This window comes from Neodiprion virginianus, chromosome 1 (assembly GCF_021901495.1).
Source record: "Neodiprion virginianus isolate iyNeoVirg1 chromosome 1, iyNeoVirg1.1, whole genome shotgun sequence".
NCBI classification, from domain to species: Eukaryota; Metazoa; Arthropoda; class Insecta; order Hymenoptera; family Diprionidae; genus Neodiprion; species Neodiprion virginianus.
In genome coordinates this window covers 34,271,737-34,288,771 of record NC_060877.1, presented here as the reverse complement: position 1 = coordinate 34,288,771, position 17,035 = coordinate 34,271,737, and the positions used below count along the sequence as shown (strand labels likewise).

General features: G+C 42.7%; 2 protein-coding genes and 1 non-coding gene across 4 annotated transcripts in view; 2 read left to right on the top strand and 1 right to left on the bottom strand.

The window, feature by feature from the left end:
* LOC124310396 (ion transport peptide-like) overlaps window positions 1-12,674 on the bottom strand; it is a 42,374-nt gene extending 29,700 nt beyond the window's left edge. The window contains exon 1 of the mRNA XM_046774283.1: window positions 12,541-12,674. The gene's annotated coding sequence lies outside the window, so the exon portion shown is untranslated. The remainder of the gene's footprint in view (window positions 1-12,540) is intronic.
* Window positions 1-17,035, top strand: part of LOC124310391 (peroxisomal leader peptide-processing protease) — a 111,309-nt gene that overhangs the window by 34,026 nt on the left and 60,248 nt on the right. The gene's annotated exons all lie outside the window — the stretch shown is intronic.
* Window positions 10,279-10,350, top strand: Trnap-agg (transfer RNA proline (anticodon AGG)). Its single transcript has one exon. It is a non-coding gene; the product is annotated as a tRNA-Pro (tRNA).

Genomic DNA, 17,035 nt, shown 5'->3' with positions numbered 1-17,035 from the left:
TTTCGATAAACTCATACTGCAAGTGTAACTACGACTTATCCAAGAGAGTTTAAAATAACTTTTTCAGTGTTGTTTCTGGTCTCCTCACCTTGGGTAAAAGAAGCTGCAAAGGAAGCAGGCGCGCGCAGATCCTTCACCGTCGGTTAAATATCAAATATAGTATCAGAGGCGCGAAGATATTGCGTATGAGATTGATTGAAATCACTGGACACTCGAACGGCACTGTACGCACTGAATATCGAATGTAGTTTATACAGTTGCACAGCGCTCCGGAGTTCAGCTTTTTGCACAATTTAATAAAAAGAAAAACAGTCCCGAGACGGGATTTTTCGCTCAACCGTTTTCACTTTCAAAACTGACGTAGCAGATCATAAATTTCGGTCTCGATTTCATAATCACCCTGTAGAATCGCTCCATCGTGTATTTCGCATACACCGTTCACCGTTATTCCACCATGTTTGCCGGACACGATGATGCTCGTTATCAGCTCCTCACTGTCGGATAATATTTCCCGCGGTTCAATTTTCACTTCGGTTTTACGCCTCGCTAGCTGCGCCGGCGCGTTCGACTTTCGTCTAAAAAGTAGCAGCTTCTTTCGGTTCTTCTTATTTTCCGTCCGTCGATCCCCTCGCTTCCGATCAATTGTTCATCTTGACTTTTTCCCCCCACTTGAGAGTCCGCGCAACTTGTCATCCAAGCAATTAGCAACAACGCGCGCTTTTTGTCAACCCCTGTTTTCAAAAACCGTATCGCGGGTCTCTCTTCGGCGTTCCGTAAGAACAGGTTGCCCCCTCGCGTCAGTCCAACACAGTGTGAAGAACTTTGGTATTGGGGACTGTATACCGTACACACTGATGGGTTAATGTCTGTATCCGTACCAGTCGTCGGCGTTCAATTTACGTAGCCAATTTTCTCACGCCTTTATATCCGACTGCAGCAGTTCAATACGTATTATTCAATTAAAACTAATCAAACAAGATAAATTGAAGATTGACAATTGCGCGTTGGAGGTTTCTTGCCTATCGATGCGAACGACGATCAATTCAATATCCGGTGTATGATAAATAATTCCTCTCGGCATTGCCGTTACTTCGTTCTACTTCGCCACGGTTTTCGACGTGACAAAAGGTCCGAAATTCATGTCAGGGTTCAAAATTTCACTTCGCGACTCGTCGGCGTGATTCTCGACTGTACCTTTGCTTCCGCGATAATCATCACTCGACTCTTTCATACTTGGATTTCTCTCAATCGGCACAGGCAGTTTCACCCTTTAAAAAATTTCTTCCCCTCCTCGAAAAAACAGGCACTTTTCTCAGGACGTAGGAAGCCTTGGACGCACAACGCCGGTTTGTCGTTCAGAGATTCCTCCAAGTTCGCTTGTACCAAATCATTCCCGATCGCCTTGCTTTCGAAACGAAACTTTATCGTCTCGACGTCGCACAAGCTTTTCCGGCACAGTGTCTACCTGCAATTCTGAGTCTCGGGAAAGGAGAATAACAATCGAGACAAGCGGTGGAACGAAGTCAAAAATAGCTACGCGAAGCCTGCTGATAACCGTCCGAATCACTGATAGCCGGTATCTGTTGTTTTTGGCTTCTGTTTTTCGATAGTCAGCGTGTCTCAAAAATGACCGACAGATTTCCCGACCACAGAGTCGTTAATAGCGCGTTCGTCCACCAGCATCCTGATAAAAAACCGCACATTGGTCTACGATCAAGACGAATATTTATAACGGGGTGAAAAAAAATCAGCTGTCTCTCTTTTGATGCGTTGGGCAACCGACGTTGCTGAACTGAAGTGATGCTACGGACGGCAGCCTAGACCCTAACCGCATACATGCGGTACGGAGTAGGCTACGTGTAATGAGCTGAGAGTGGCCCTAACTGAAGCACTACATACACTCCTACGCTCACGTCCTACGTTCGTCGTGTTGAATCGTAGGTACGCGACGTACGTGAACGTATGCGGAGAGTGTGCGAACCGATAGAATTGCCGGGAGAGCTGGGATCTTCGACACATGTGTCGGTGCGCTTGTCGACTCGGAGTTACAACTAGAATTGCTCGAAAATACAAAATATTCCTGAAACGGATATTACGTCGGGGTTTTAATGGAATTGGTCGTCAGGGTGAGGTCACTGCGATTTTGTCGATGACTGCAGGAAAAGTCGGAGCAATTTTTACGGTCGTGGCGTTGAAATCGTGAGAAGATTATACAAAGATACCGGTACGATGTGTTTAAGTTGGGCAGTCTGGATTGTTCTTATTCGATTTTCGTACCGTCGTTTTTGTCGCTGCCAGGAGAGGAAGTAATGTGCTAAATTTTAAGTGGTTAATATCGTCAAACTTTTGTCGCGACGCTTCGTGCATTTTTTAAACTGACGATTAATGTGACGACTGCCAAAACACTGAGATCATCGTATGAAATTACAGTAATATTTTATTCTATCTTGCTTCGGAGTGTTGACGGAACAAACATTAATTTTTCATAGAATTGTATTACACGAGAAAATCAAATCGGTGAACAAAAATGGATTTCGAATTTAGCTAATTTAAATTCGCCGTTATTTTTTTCTTTTTTTTTTACGATACTTCTCAAAGTCAAAATAATAACTAAACTCAACTTTTGCCATCACTTTCTTTGGCACCAATTATTAAGGCTGGACAACTAACGCTTACCGGAAATAATCGTGTATAGTTGACATGAAATCGCAACCGAGTCAACGGTCGTCATGTTGACATTGTGATAGCGTCTTAATTGGTCCGAAATTGAGTTTTTTACATTGTTGTGCATTTCCGTCGAGATGCGGTTATTTTTTACGATAGCTTGAAATTTATTTTTTGCGAATCTCATCCTGTTTATATATCGATGAAACATTGTAGGTAGAATGCCGGAAGGAATTTGGAGCCGCGTTAAAACATCCCATCGAAAGGGCAGAGCCAATCGCAAAAGAAGAAGAACTCGATCGTCATTCTGAATTCCTTCGGTTAAACGAATCTGACCCGCAAGTGCAAGTTGGAAAAAAATCGTGTAAAATCGAACTCCGTACAGGATGATGCATAGAGAAATGCAGAACAAGGCCGAACGACGTCGAGCTCAACGAAAATGTTACGTGACGATTAAAAATTCGTCGTCGCTGCACGCTAGGCGATGAAATTGACGGGCGGACAAAATATGTTACAGTTTCGCATTACGCTAATCATCGATCGCCACGTCGTAGTCTATTAATAGAACGATCACTCGAATGCTTCTCTCTTCGCGATGATTATTTTCCTCTTGCGAAACGCCGCTGCTACTCTCGTTACGTCGAGGTCGTTATTTTGGCCTTCTTTCTTCGTTTACCCACGGCCAATTTATGGTTTTAAGAGGTAAACCGACCGCCGACCTCGTACGCTCGATCTCGCATGCACGAGTCGCTTGAAATTCACCGATACATTTATTCGAAAGTTGTAAAAGGGGGAAAAAAAATATGCTCCAGGAAATCATCGCTAAGCGTATAGAGTAATGGATATTCCCAATTTTTGCACAACATTTTCCTGTACGACGTAAAACTGAGATCTGAGAACTGAGTGGGTTTCATTTCATTCATGACTGTATATACCGCACGACGATTTTCCTACCAACTGGCAACGAGCCCAAGTGATTTCGCGTCCTCCGTTTCCTGCTGGCGCAATAAACAATTTTTGTGTATACAACATTGGCTGGTATCAGTTATTTATCTCGACGAGAACTGAGAAGAAGTGGCTGAGTCTAGACTGATATAGACGAATGTCAAATCCGGTGGGGTCCACGAACCCCTTCGGCAGCAATCCCACGAATAGGCATCTCATGACCCTGCGATCGGCAGGCTCTATAAATTGACTCTGTATTATAACGCGAGGCGGCGCGTCGTTGGATGAAAATTTAATCGCACGTCAAACATCGGGTATACCTAACATATTGACTCTATAGGAATTTTTGCGATCAATTTTTGTCCTTAGTATCGTCGAGAGCAGATCGTAAAGATTTCTTTACGCGCGTTATACGTACGAGATCGCAGCTTCTGGCTCGATTGTCCTCTCATTTCCGTTTCCTCAAGCCTGCAGGCTTATACTTAGAACTCGTCGGTACATCGCACCGTAATTGTCAGAGTTCGATGGAAAAACAGCTGCCATTGAGACGGTGATAAAATCTGTGTCGTTGGAATTGCCAGCCTAGCTCTCAGGTTTTGATATATGTAATTACTACGTGCTAACCTGTCTGATTGTTGGAGGATGCGAGATGAGCCTTTTAATTTTCACGTCGCAACGAAACCATCGATGCTTACAGCTCGATGTTCGGGAAGTGAACGATACGTAGAGAGAAGTTGCCATTTTTTTTCTTTCTTAAAGTGGTTCGACTTGAAGGAAACATCTCCTTTTTGACCGTGTCCAGGACCTGGACAGTAATTGACCAATCGTCTGCAACTTGCATTCGAATCGGAATTGATTCGGTACGTAATACTCTCGATAGATTTTTCGAGTCGGCAAAGTAAAGATGCGACCAATTATTTGAAAAATCTTGATTGCACAGGTAAGGCGAATAGAAACACACGCAGTATATGTCTAATTGAGTTCCGCGACACGAGATCAAGTGGTACATTACTTTTAATGACGGCAAACGAGTCAATTAGGGAAACGTCAATAAGAGATCTTTCTTCGCCGAGAGGTGATCGAGGTGCATTCGTAAAACTGGTTTCTTAACTTCTTCTCGCACCTATGAACGAGGATGTATAGGACCGCCAAATGGCTTGACCCGAGGTCGTCATTCGTACGTTGACCTAGACCTGTGCGGACTCTTGAAAAATAATAAATACTCTCGTCGTGGTTCAGACTGATAATAATCAAATGTACCTTTCTATCCATATTCCGAGTTTCAGTCTATCAATTGTTCTCTCAACTGGAATGCTTAAGAAGATTTTTGTCGGAGTGTATGTGATTCTTAAAAGCTTTCGAGAAAGAACTTGAAATGGATTCAAGTAAGTTTTCGCAAAGTATTCACCGGAAGCTTTACTGTGAACAGAGAAAAGTCGAATCTGCGAATTGGGCCCGTATGCAGAAGAGATTTGACCCAGGGTCGATCATGGCGTATATGGGTCAAGCCCTGGAAGAGCTTATACGCGAGATCAGAGAGTGTAAATATATATACAAGTTCAGCGACGCGATATATTACTCGGTAGAAATTCTTGGCTGTGCTACAACGTTGTGGAAATCGTTTGGTTCATATGTGATATACATGCACGTGTGTATGAGTGTGAAGAAATGCCGTGTGTCTGATGTGTATGTGGCGATAAAGGTGCCGCACACGCTGGGATGCTTTGTCATGTTAGCTGTTGCGCACACGCACCGATTATCCATGGTATTTGCATAAAACACCTCGTTTCTATGTGTGTATAACACACCTTTGCTGTCGACGAAGTTCTACAGTACGAAACACGTGGCCGGTCACGTAGACCCAGTTTTCTGCGCATGCGTGCGCGCGTACGAAGTGCAACGAGGCGCGAAGATCACGCCGAATAACGTGCGTGCGAGAGATAAAACCGATTTCATTCATAATACTCTTATCTTCCGAGAAACGAAACGCTAACGTATGATTATATTTTGAGAACGACATACCTTGTACATTGAGCCCTGCTACGATAACGAATCAAAGTATTGTGCCACCGAATTAAGTCGCGTTGCATCTGCTGTATACTCGTTACCGTTCTTATAATCTTTGGAACACGCGCAAACGGGTGTCGAGGAGGACGCTGAGGAAAAAAAGTTTGAAATAAACGCTCACGTATAATCGTGATACCGGCAGGAGAGGAGGAACATCTACTGCGCACCGACGCTCAATTTTACGTTGTAAAAATATACCAGACGATGAAGTAGAAATCACGATTTGGTATATTGATCAGCCAGTGCCAAAGTCTTTGGGGATTTCAATAGTCTTTTCACGGAATTTGGTTCTGTATTAAAATTGCGTTGGATGCGTTGATGTTACGAACCGAGAGTAAGAATCTAAGAACTGTAAAAATTTCAGATTTCTGTCGAAAATGAAAAGTGTCCGGCCTTTTTCGAAACGTGACTTGACTCGCTGCTTCCATCGCGGTGCATTAGTGTAAAGAATTTGTCACGTAATGAATTATCGGAATTGTTGTTCGGAGCGGTCGTATTTTTAGATCATCGTTTGAAAATTCGGAGAAGACAAACAACGAGGTAAATCAAAATTCATGATTAGCAGAATAAGAAGATATAGAGAAAGAAAATAATGATGAAAAAATAAAATAAAAAAATATGGACTAAAAAACACGTGAAATTGGGTGGTTATACACGTGACAGTATCACGTTGTAGGAGCCGGCCGTATGCCGAGGGATACTTGAATTCAATTAACCATCGGTGGGAATAAAAATAAAACCGGTAGATTTATGTTCACTAATCGCGATATCGCTTCCGTTTCGCGTTGGGAAAAAAGGTCTTGTCGAAAATTGACTTGAGAAACTCGGATCGATCGTGAAAGTCTGCAGAAGCGTTATAAGACTTTCACTGCTTTTGCGTGTGGACGCGTTTTTACGCTCCGTTCTGACGACGGTTCTAATTATTGAGTAATTTAACGAGCACGGTCGTCTTGGAAAATTTTTTCGTATAACATCCGGATCGAGTCTCCGTGTTTCTCGATCACTGCGAATAATAAATCAGTCCCGACACGCCGCGAAAGTCTTCTCCGAATCCTTCCCGGATGATCCTCTTCCATTCGGTATAATCCTGGACCCGGAACCTGCACGTATGCTAATAAATGAGCTGGCCTCTCATACAATACGTGTCTGCGAATTACGTTTAACCGTTTTTTGCTCGAAGCCAATTAATGACTTGTCAGCAATAAAATAACACGACGCTGTACAAAGTGCACACAACCGTTCTTCGAAGTTTTCTTTTTCTAGGCATGAAATATTCGAAAATATTTTTTCGCGTGTAGCAGCCAGCCATTGGATCGTTATTCGTGTATCTAATCTCATACCCATTCCATTCATAAACATCTTATTACTCAGAATCGCTAACGTAACTCCATTCAAGGAAACGCGCAGGCTAGCACGGCTGGGGTGGAGGATGATTAGGCGTTGGTAATTATCCTTGACTTGACCTTATTTTACGGCAAAATCCACCAGCCCGAGTCACGTATTCATCAAACGTTGATCTTGAAGTGCACCAGCTGGTACGTGGATCGTTGTCGACTGTGCGATAATTGAATGTCTCTCGGTGTGAAATTAATAACCCTCTATCACAGAATGTTGGTAATACGAACTCACGAGTGTGACAAACTAATTTCAGAGCTTGTGCCAAAGCCTAGTTTCACTAATTGGGAGAACGCAAGTTCGGTCACGATTCGTGTTTAAAAATGAGTTTCGGACGAACAACATTGATGATCGGTAATTGAGGATGGGGGAAATACTTCCAAAGTATAACAGCCCCGTTTCCGAGGAGGCATTCGAAAAGAGACCGACGTCTCGACCTGCGATTTCGTCACGACCGGATAATTCGGTTGCGTAACAGCGACTTCGAAGCGAACGCCAATTCCCGAAGACCAGTGAAAACTGGTCCCGCATGCGTCATTTCCGTCTTCGGGATGTCGTACACTATGTTGCAAACCTGGACGAGGAATCGGGCAAAGAAGAGGCGCGGACAAAGGTTGAGTAAGAAATGGTCGATGCGAACGCTCGCCGGTGTAACCAAGAATCGAATCGCACACCGTGCATATTTGGCATTCTTTCTCATCGAACAAGACGCTGCAGCGATGCTCTTCACAGAGACGAAGGGGGCGGAGGTTCGACGTCGCATGGTGGAGCTTCGTGTCGTCAGCCTCAAAGTCATGAGGATATTTTTCACTGGATACCACCTGCGCCTGGATATATATAGCGCAATACTACGGAGCACAAGACGAGTACGGTCATGGTGTGTGAGCATGTGCGAGCATGTGCGAGAGTGAGGGACTCGCTTCCCGATTGGCTGATCGTGGGTCGCGCGAGTTCTACTTTACTCCCATATGAACAACGGCCCTAAGCTATATGAGGTTCGTGTGTGCCTCTGCACCGATTTCCACGCAGACATATCCGGAGGGACGTTCGCCATGGGTTCACCGATGCGTCAATTTTTCTACATGTGCAGGGGACTTACCGCGGCGCCGCGCCGTGTGTGGTGCCCCATCGCTTGGTAGGGTATAAGGTCGAAACCGTCCGGCCAGGCTCATCGAATCGCTCGTTTTGTTGCCCGACTGGACAGGTGATCGAAATACACGAACACCATTCCGTCACATCGCCCCTCCTCGTTCCTCTTCATCCCATATTCGACTATCAACGCGACAGGTATATTATGCATGCTGATCCCGTGATATTCTATGGTCATTCTATAATAACGGATAACCTGGACACGAGTTGTGGTATCCACTTGGTATCGTCCTCGTCGTCGTCGTCGTCGTCGTCTCGACGTATCTGTTAACAACCTGATCTTACCCTGCGAATATCCTGTCAGGGAATCGCGCGGGCGGAAGTTACCGACAGATGTATGATGATGTTGCATGTTTTCTATGTGCTACGGTTTTCTCAAGCTCACAAGTGCGAAGGTGGAATCTCGATTTGATTGGGATAAGGTAATATGCCGAATGATGAGAACTTTTCTCTGAATTTCAGCGTAAGAAGACCGCTGAAAGACGATGCGATTGTAAGGAGTGCAGAGATTTGTTATTCATGCACCGTGTCAACGATTGGACAAATTTTGAAACGCCTAGTCTTGATTTCGTGTGAATTTTCAAGTATATGTTAATGAGATGCGAGTAAAAAAGTGTTAAACGGTACAATAATGAATGCAAATTACGTGGTATCCGATATTGAAACAATTCGGTAATTAATTATTCATAGGTTATGCCTGTACTGGATTGGTGCAAGTTTTTTCTCTCCAAAGTTTGCGGTTATTACATGGGATCTTAACCTGTCGTGTATCTGGAGCCGAATGAATTAAGAGACGACAAATAATTACGAGGAAGTGTGAGAAAAACAGGAGGACAGAAGACAGGGGCTCGATCAGTTCTGTATCTTGTATAGACGGTCAATCAGCCGGAACGAGTAATGCGGTGCGTCACACACGCAGACACACACGCACGCACGTTAATATACAGCAATAAATAGTTGAACTACATCTATTAATATCGGTGATATCACCCGGGTTAACTGATGTTTGGTACAGCCAACCAATGGCTTAATTATTATGTCCAAGACAATAGAACAAGCCTGGTTGGTAATATTTCTGATCGATTGTAACACGGTCTGTCGATTAAGGACACACGATGTTATATGTTATACTGTGGCTTCGACTGATCAGAGAATCTGCGAAACCGCTAACAGAGGAAAAAAAAATACAAAAAGAGATCCGAAACAGTAAGTTGTACAGTCGTTTTGTTTTTCTCTCTTAGGTATTTCCAAGTTTCAATCGCTCGAAGAGCCGTAGTGTCCAGTTTTACAAAGCTTTGCTCCGCAAGCACGCGGAAGTTTTAATAGTAAATATTTGAATCTCGAGTGTTATTCCGACGAATAATTCGCGGAAGCTTTCATTGCGTGGAATAATTATTTTCAGGATCAAAGAACCTTGCGGTTTATATAAATGTTTACGAGCCTTGAATGAGCTGACCGACGAGTAAGACTAAACGCTGCATTACGTCCTATCATTAATCACAGATCCCTAATTTTTTCGAAACTGAATGTTTCACCAAATGCTTCACCTCAGAAACTATCACATGGAATTTCCGTAAAATGACGTGGCCAGTTTTGGTCAATCATCTTCTGGAAGAAGCATGGAAAACTTTTCTCCTCTTCTTGAATCACATCGCCAGTCGAGATTCCACTTATCAATTCGTTAAGCCCCGTATCTTTTAGCTCTTCTCCAGTGCAGCGTCGCAAACTCGGATGAGGGTAAGCGACGATGGGGTGACGTCTTTACAGTCACGTAGTCCTTAAGGAACACGTCAAAGTCCGGAGAAATACGGTAGTCGCGTTTAGTCATACTAAAGTTATAGCACTAATCTTTTTTCTCCTAGACGTTACAGGGATGTGACCAGATTCCAAACTAACACTTCCTAGCTTTGGTTCCATTTTATTTTATTTATTTTTTTGTTTTTTCAACTGTATTTTTTACCCTTCTTCTTCGACAATTTGATCAACGCCATGACTTTGGACCGAAAGTATGTCAGGCCACTTCATCGGCGTGAAAGGCAATGGTCAACCGATATACGCGGCTCGTTGGTCTAGGGGTATGATTCTCGCTTAGGGTGCGAGAGGTCCCGGGTTCAAATCCCGGACGAGCCCAATTTTTTTTATTCAATATTTTTACAGCGGTCATAATTTTTCAGCACTTATTATCCATTTCGGTTTGATTTTAAAGACATTAAGACTGGATTGCCACGGTTTGTCATTCCATTCTGCCTATTTACGTTCTCGTGTTTCTTAAAATCCAATGCGCGAGTTGAAATACGTTACCGAATCAAACGGATCCGGAATTTTGTAATTTAAACAATTTTTTTACCGAATTAAATACAACGCGAGTGAAGGGCAATTCCTCGTTGTACGTAAAGCGTGACGCGCGGTCTCGTTAGGAGGTCCGACGAACGGGTGTTGCGGATGACATGTCTGTGATATCACGCATCTGTGGAGGAGTGACAAGAAACAATTGAGATAAATTAAAGTTATAATTAACGCAGTGAACCCTATGCTGCAGTCACAGACTGTTGGACGCTGCACGATTAAACGCCCGCATTTCCAATGCTTATTTTATATTTTACTGTAAAGCGAACTAACCGATTCATGCTTCACTCGGTGAACGTTTTGATACTCAAACACGATTCCGCGTGAAGTACAATAGAAGCGAATCACTTTTGGATCCAGCAAAACGATTTTAGTTCATTTGAGAAGCTATTGGTCGAGACAATCTGCTTATTGAACAACTTAAACGAATCAATTAGTATTGAACGAATCGTGGTTGACAAAATTATGAATTAGATTGATGAGACGGTAAGCTTTCTCAAATTAAAAAATTCTCCACGGTCAACGGTGTGTTTTGCGTGTTAGATTGAACGATATTCTCAGTTGAAAAGGCTAACCGCGGTAATAAAGAGAGCGATATATGTATTTTCGAATTTTGCTTAGGTAAGACCGAGACTAAAAGACGATTGATCGTCAGTGTCCAGTGTAATCGGAGACTTGACAGCCCATTGGAGAAACACTCGGGACTATATGGCGCGATGATCAGAGTTCGACGATAAATTGAAATCTTTTAGTGGAAGTTCCCGGAGCTCCAAAAATGAATTCCTTATCAATTTCGTGCAGATTTATTGTGCCATTTCATCACCGGGCAACGGCGCTCGGCGACGAGCAGTTTAGCTCGGTCGGGATCGATCTATCAAGCATCGATCTGCATCTTGTTTATAAACACGAATGGTTTATCATCTGGGTCAACGGTATAAACTAGACACGGACTAGATGCTCCTTCTTGAGATCCGGTTTTATCTCAATTGCAGAACCGTGCACAGTGTGCAGGTTCTGCGGCGCGGTACAAGGTATAGAAGTACAAGGAGCCGGATGAAAAGATAAGGTTGAAAAGCTCTCGAAAAGCAACATCAAAGAATCGGCAAAGTCACGTGGCGCGGCCGAGTCGGATCCCCGTATCAAGGCCTCAAGTGCCCATCGTGAGCCTGTATTGGCACCAGACCCGCAGACGGAGAAACCGATATCGCGCATCGTCCACCATATTCGCCGATTTATTTTTGAACCGATGATTCGCGAGTTCCCTCTGCAGCCCGGCTGTTAAAACGAACAGGAGGAAGAAGAAGAAGAAGAAGAAGAAGAAGAAGAAGAAGAAGAAGAAGAAGAAGAATTAGTAACAGAAGGACTTGTGTCTGGGGTATATTTAGCCGTGGGACAGAACTTTCCTCGGTCACGATCCTTCCTTTCCTCCTTTCGAACTCGTTACGGGACATCAATATTAAACCGCGTGAAAAAATCGAATCTCGAAGCGATAAAATCGAGCTCCGATCCCCGGGCGTTGCGGTACAAAGAGATAGAGCAGCTCGCGGCGCAAGAAACAACAAGTAAACAAGTCCGGTCAACTTCTGGGTGATCCAACTGGATCTGCAGGTTTCCGATTCGATTATAACGCACGCCGGTCTTATTATATCTTATACGCAGGTGGTTCGCGTGTATCGGGATCAATTTATATTTAGAGTAAAGATCGTTTGTTAAATCGTTGCTCCGAGCCATTTCGCGTTTCGTCTTTCAGCGAGCAACGGGATTCTCCCCCCCAATTGCAAGGACCACCCTTGGCCCCCATTCGCACCTCTTCCATCTCGGATCAATCGGCACTGGCGAAATTTCACTGACGATACGTAAACCGAGATGGAACGGTTCGAAACAAGGTCGGAAACCGATTTCAATGTCACTTGGTTAATGGTTGTTTCTTTTCTTCTTCTTTTTCCCCCTTTCCTTTTCTAACTGATATCTCACCTTGACGTTGACTCGTTGTTGGCGGATTCGGCGAGGAAAAGATGCTGCGGAGGGCCGATGGCTTGGATGGTCTTGGATGACGGTGCACGGGGTTGTGATGGAAGCCTGGAGACGTCCTGCCTCTAATATACCTCGCGGTGGGCGACCGCGTCCTTACGACAACCACCCCCTGCACGAGCTTGCAATTGTGTTGGTTATACGCCGTCGATTCGTGCCTACACAAACTTACGGCTGATGAACTTGCGCCTGTGTTTATTACGTCGGTGTGTGTCCGCTTCGCTGTACTTATCAGCATCTTCGCGTATCTTCGACTCTTCATCCCTCTCTCTCTCTCTCTCTCTCTCTCTCTCTCCCTCTCGAGGAGCTTCACAGAGGCGTATAATCACCCGCACATGTACTTACCCAATTCCCGTACAGGTCAACTCTTTAATTATTTTATTAACGATAGACGTAGAAATGGTATGGATACGCGTGCATGCAGCCATCCCAAAGTCTGCAACAAAGCTTGCGTGGAGCAGAAACAATTTCTAGATTTTTTTCTTTTCGAATTTCATTAAGCTACTCGCATTCCGAACGATTTAATATATTTTCAGCTGTATAATTGCGGTAGGGTTCGGTCTATCTTATAGTATAGTTTATTCTTAAATTCGAAAATTATTTTTATTCTATTTTTGACGTGCAAATGTTGCTGTCCTTTGAAATCTATTTGCTATTTTCAGGCTGCCGTTTTACGGTGAGTGTTCTTTTCCACGCGTCGCAATCACCATTTATTATAGAAATTGGAGAACTGTACATTACGTATTATATGAGAAAATATCGTTTCAACAGGTAAACTCTTTACTCGTACTGAAGGTATAGAATGTTTAAAAGCTATTATGTTGAAAAATGTACTAATGAAATCTGTACATTTTCATTCCTACTTGTAAAAATGGTTTTATTTCCACCAACGACAAGCAATTGCTCAGTACTTTTCTCGTTATTATTTCAGAAAATTTTCACGATTCATTCGTATATAAATTTTCCAACAGCTTCGTACATCGAAATTAATAATTTTTCAGGATGCGTTTGGCACAAAGTTAAGTCATCTTAATAAGAATTTTCACTGTGAGTTTGTTTTTTTAACTTACATAAAATATTCTCGCAATTTTTAATCATTTACCTGCGTTCACAAGAATTTTCTCGTGTAACCATCGATGCACGTGGTTTCGTATACTCACGCATGCCTATAATTTTGCAACTCGCTCTGCTGAGAAGAATCGTCTCTCCAAAAATAAAGTACGAGTGTCGTAATAATGATGATACTTCCTGCGCAGGTGAACGCCAGGATTATACATACACCAGTACAACGAATAAAAAGATAAAGTGGAAATAATAAAAATTAAGCGTTTATCCCTCGATGTAGGGCGTGTCCTCCTCCTCCTCCCCCCCCCCCTCTCTATCTTTCTCTTTCTTTCTTTCTTTCTTCAATTCGCCTGCCATCACGTAAGCTTGCAGCGAAAAGAAAAGAGAGTAAGAAAATTGTGTAAAAAAAACGTGTAATTTGAAAAGCATTCGCGAAGTAATTCTGCAAATTCCCCGCGATGCTCGCCCCACGCATATAACGGTAATAACGGCATCGTGTACACGTGGATTTTTTTTTTCATCCTTCTCCGTTTTTGAAGGATCGAGTAGCTCCACGTGGCCTGAGAAATGAAAGAAAGATTTCCCGGTCACGACGTATGTAAGAACGACACGTGCTCGAACACGCGCGCCTCATCCTCTCTCACGGCTAATCAGTTTCATCCTGGAAGTAGATCCTAATTGCAAAATAGAGCCAAATAGAGCCGAGATACTCACGTCGTCTAGGCGGCCGGAGACGTTACATCGGCTGCCACGTCACGCGAATGTACGTTTGGAAAACAAACAAATTATACCTACCGATTCGCAACACGTGGCGCGTATACCTCTAATACTTACCCACTGTAACAGGCAGATTAAATAGTTTCGGGTATACACGTTATTCGCGTCTGTCTGATTATTCCACTGCCTGGAAATTCGCTGGCGCGTCAATTTATCCGTACGAATATCTAATATGATAATCTTTTTGCCAGAAATTACGGCCCATATTTGAATCTCCCAGCGTTTCGGCTTCACAATGCGCACTGGCTTATTTGTACTCTGTACGAGATGTTAACAGGGTAATTTCGCTAACTTTGTTTGCCAATTTTTTAGCATAACGAGTTGATGGGTTGGATGAAGTTTGGAAAATTTCAAATCCCCAGTAGCGTGTTCGTTTTAGTGTATACTGATATTGATCCGCATCTGTATCGAAAGTAATTACAACAGCGACTGAATCTGTACTTTCCTGATTAGTCGGAGTTAATTCAACAACCTTGGCCTTACGCGTCATTATACGGTGCACGAGCGACTTGACGAATGAATCGAAGTCTATTTTTAAAGAAGCTACGTAGTTAGATTGGAAAATCATCTACGTACGCTGGGAGACGCGAGATCAAAGGGGAAAAAGAAAGGGGTTCGAAAATTGTAGAAAGGAAGAAAAACAAAGAGAAGGGGGGAATAAGAGGGTCAATAACGAAGTTGATTTGATGAAAAGCTGTAAAACGACGGGCTGCCGTGTTTCTCGGGTTCTAATCATCCGGCAATGACGAAGTGTCGCCATTTACCTGATTAAAGAGACATAACCCGACGTCAGAGGCAATGTGGAACGTGGGCCGTTCCCACATCATGAATGGGTTTCAAATAAGAAGTGGGCGATTCCGCTTGATTGCAAGAACTCGCGACATATTTTAGCTCAACGGGGGTGAAACCGATACCCGTGTCGCTGCCCGCAACTCCGGCTTTGCGACGCGGATGTCTATCTTATCGGTATAATCACGAGCGGCATCCACCCCTCACAGATCTCGCCGAATGCCATTAGGACATATATGTGAATAAACAAAACCTGTGTAATCAGCGTCGAGTCGAAGCAGGAAGGAGCAATCAGGACTTCGTTGGTTCTCAGTTATTTTTTATTTTTTTTTTTTTTACATTTCCAAGTAACTCGATCTCACACTCTAACCCAAATACTTGAGACGAAATGTAGCAGGTATTGAAACAAGAGCACGAAGTCTACGATTGTCAAAATTGACCGGGAATGTTTTCTGATAATAGCCAATTTTCATTACCCCGATTTGTTTTTTCTTCCCGATTCATAGGAGGTACATAATTATTGGATGTTATTATTTTCTATAATGGGTTTTAAAAGTCTTGTAACATGTATGACAGAAAATGTTGTCATTGAGTAAAAATTTTCATTTCAATATCTCTCGGAAGATCTTACTCTATTTAAATACCTGCCGCTCAATAATCAATTCGTAATTGTTGATTATATTCAAATGTTGACTTTATGACTCAGCTCACGTTTTACTCTACAACTTCGCCGTATTGACACTGATATTATGCATGAATAGACATCCAGGCACGTCTGCATGTTATACACATTGTTTCGATTTTCTTGTTATAATTATTTTTTCAGTCAACATTTTTGTTTGCTCGTCTGATCATTCATCGCCTCATTTTCAGCACGTTATGCTTCTGCATCTATGGAATTATTCTAAGAATCGTTGAACGTATAATTTCTGTATTACGTGCCTTTTTTTTTTAAATTTCATATCCTCAAGTACACACGTGCAATTTTTATACGTATTCAGGCGATACGCGTGTGTAAAAAATACTACATGTTATACAATATCGTATCAACGAACAGCAAAATCGGCATCTCGTATTGTCCAAATCTCGAATGAACGCTGATGAAATAGCGGAAATAATACGCGTGCAACTCGACGTATTTCACAAGGTATTCAGATAGAAATAATAACCTGGCTGTTTTTCACATGACGCTGCGGAGCACGTTAAGCTTTATAAAAAAATGACTCAGGTATAACAACCATTTCAACGAATATTTATACATCTCCATTGTATCGCATAGTATAAAAAGACGCTCGTACAGACTGCGTCATACGTTTGCAAAAAATTAGGTGATTTTTACCATATCTTTTTGGCAAGTCTCGCACGTAACTCTGTAATTATCCGAACCGTCTTCATGCTATGCGACGTGGTTACTCACCGCAGTTGCGTTGCTACAAAATGAAGTACTTTAAAGGCGAATTTAAATGTGCTTTTTATACTTTCGTAGCTACTGATGAAAAATTTATGAAAGACTTGATCACAATACACGATGCACAAAACTATTTCCGTGGTGGTACAGATCAGCTTTGATTGTTTTATAATCGAATATCAAAATGTTGTTTCGATAATACTCACATATTTTCCGATGTACCAATAAATGTCGAACAAATGCGATATGATTTTCTGGCCGAAAAGGTAAGGGTTGTGCTCGGGATTTTAGAACTTGCGATTTCGAGATAACTATTTGTTTGAAAATATAGACGTGTACGATGTAATGTACCGATTAACCATCGTAACAAGTAAATTTGAAATAATGACGAACAAGAAC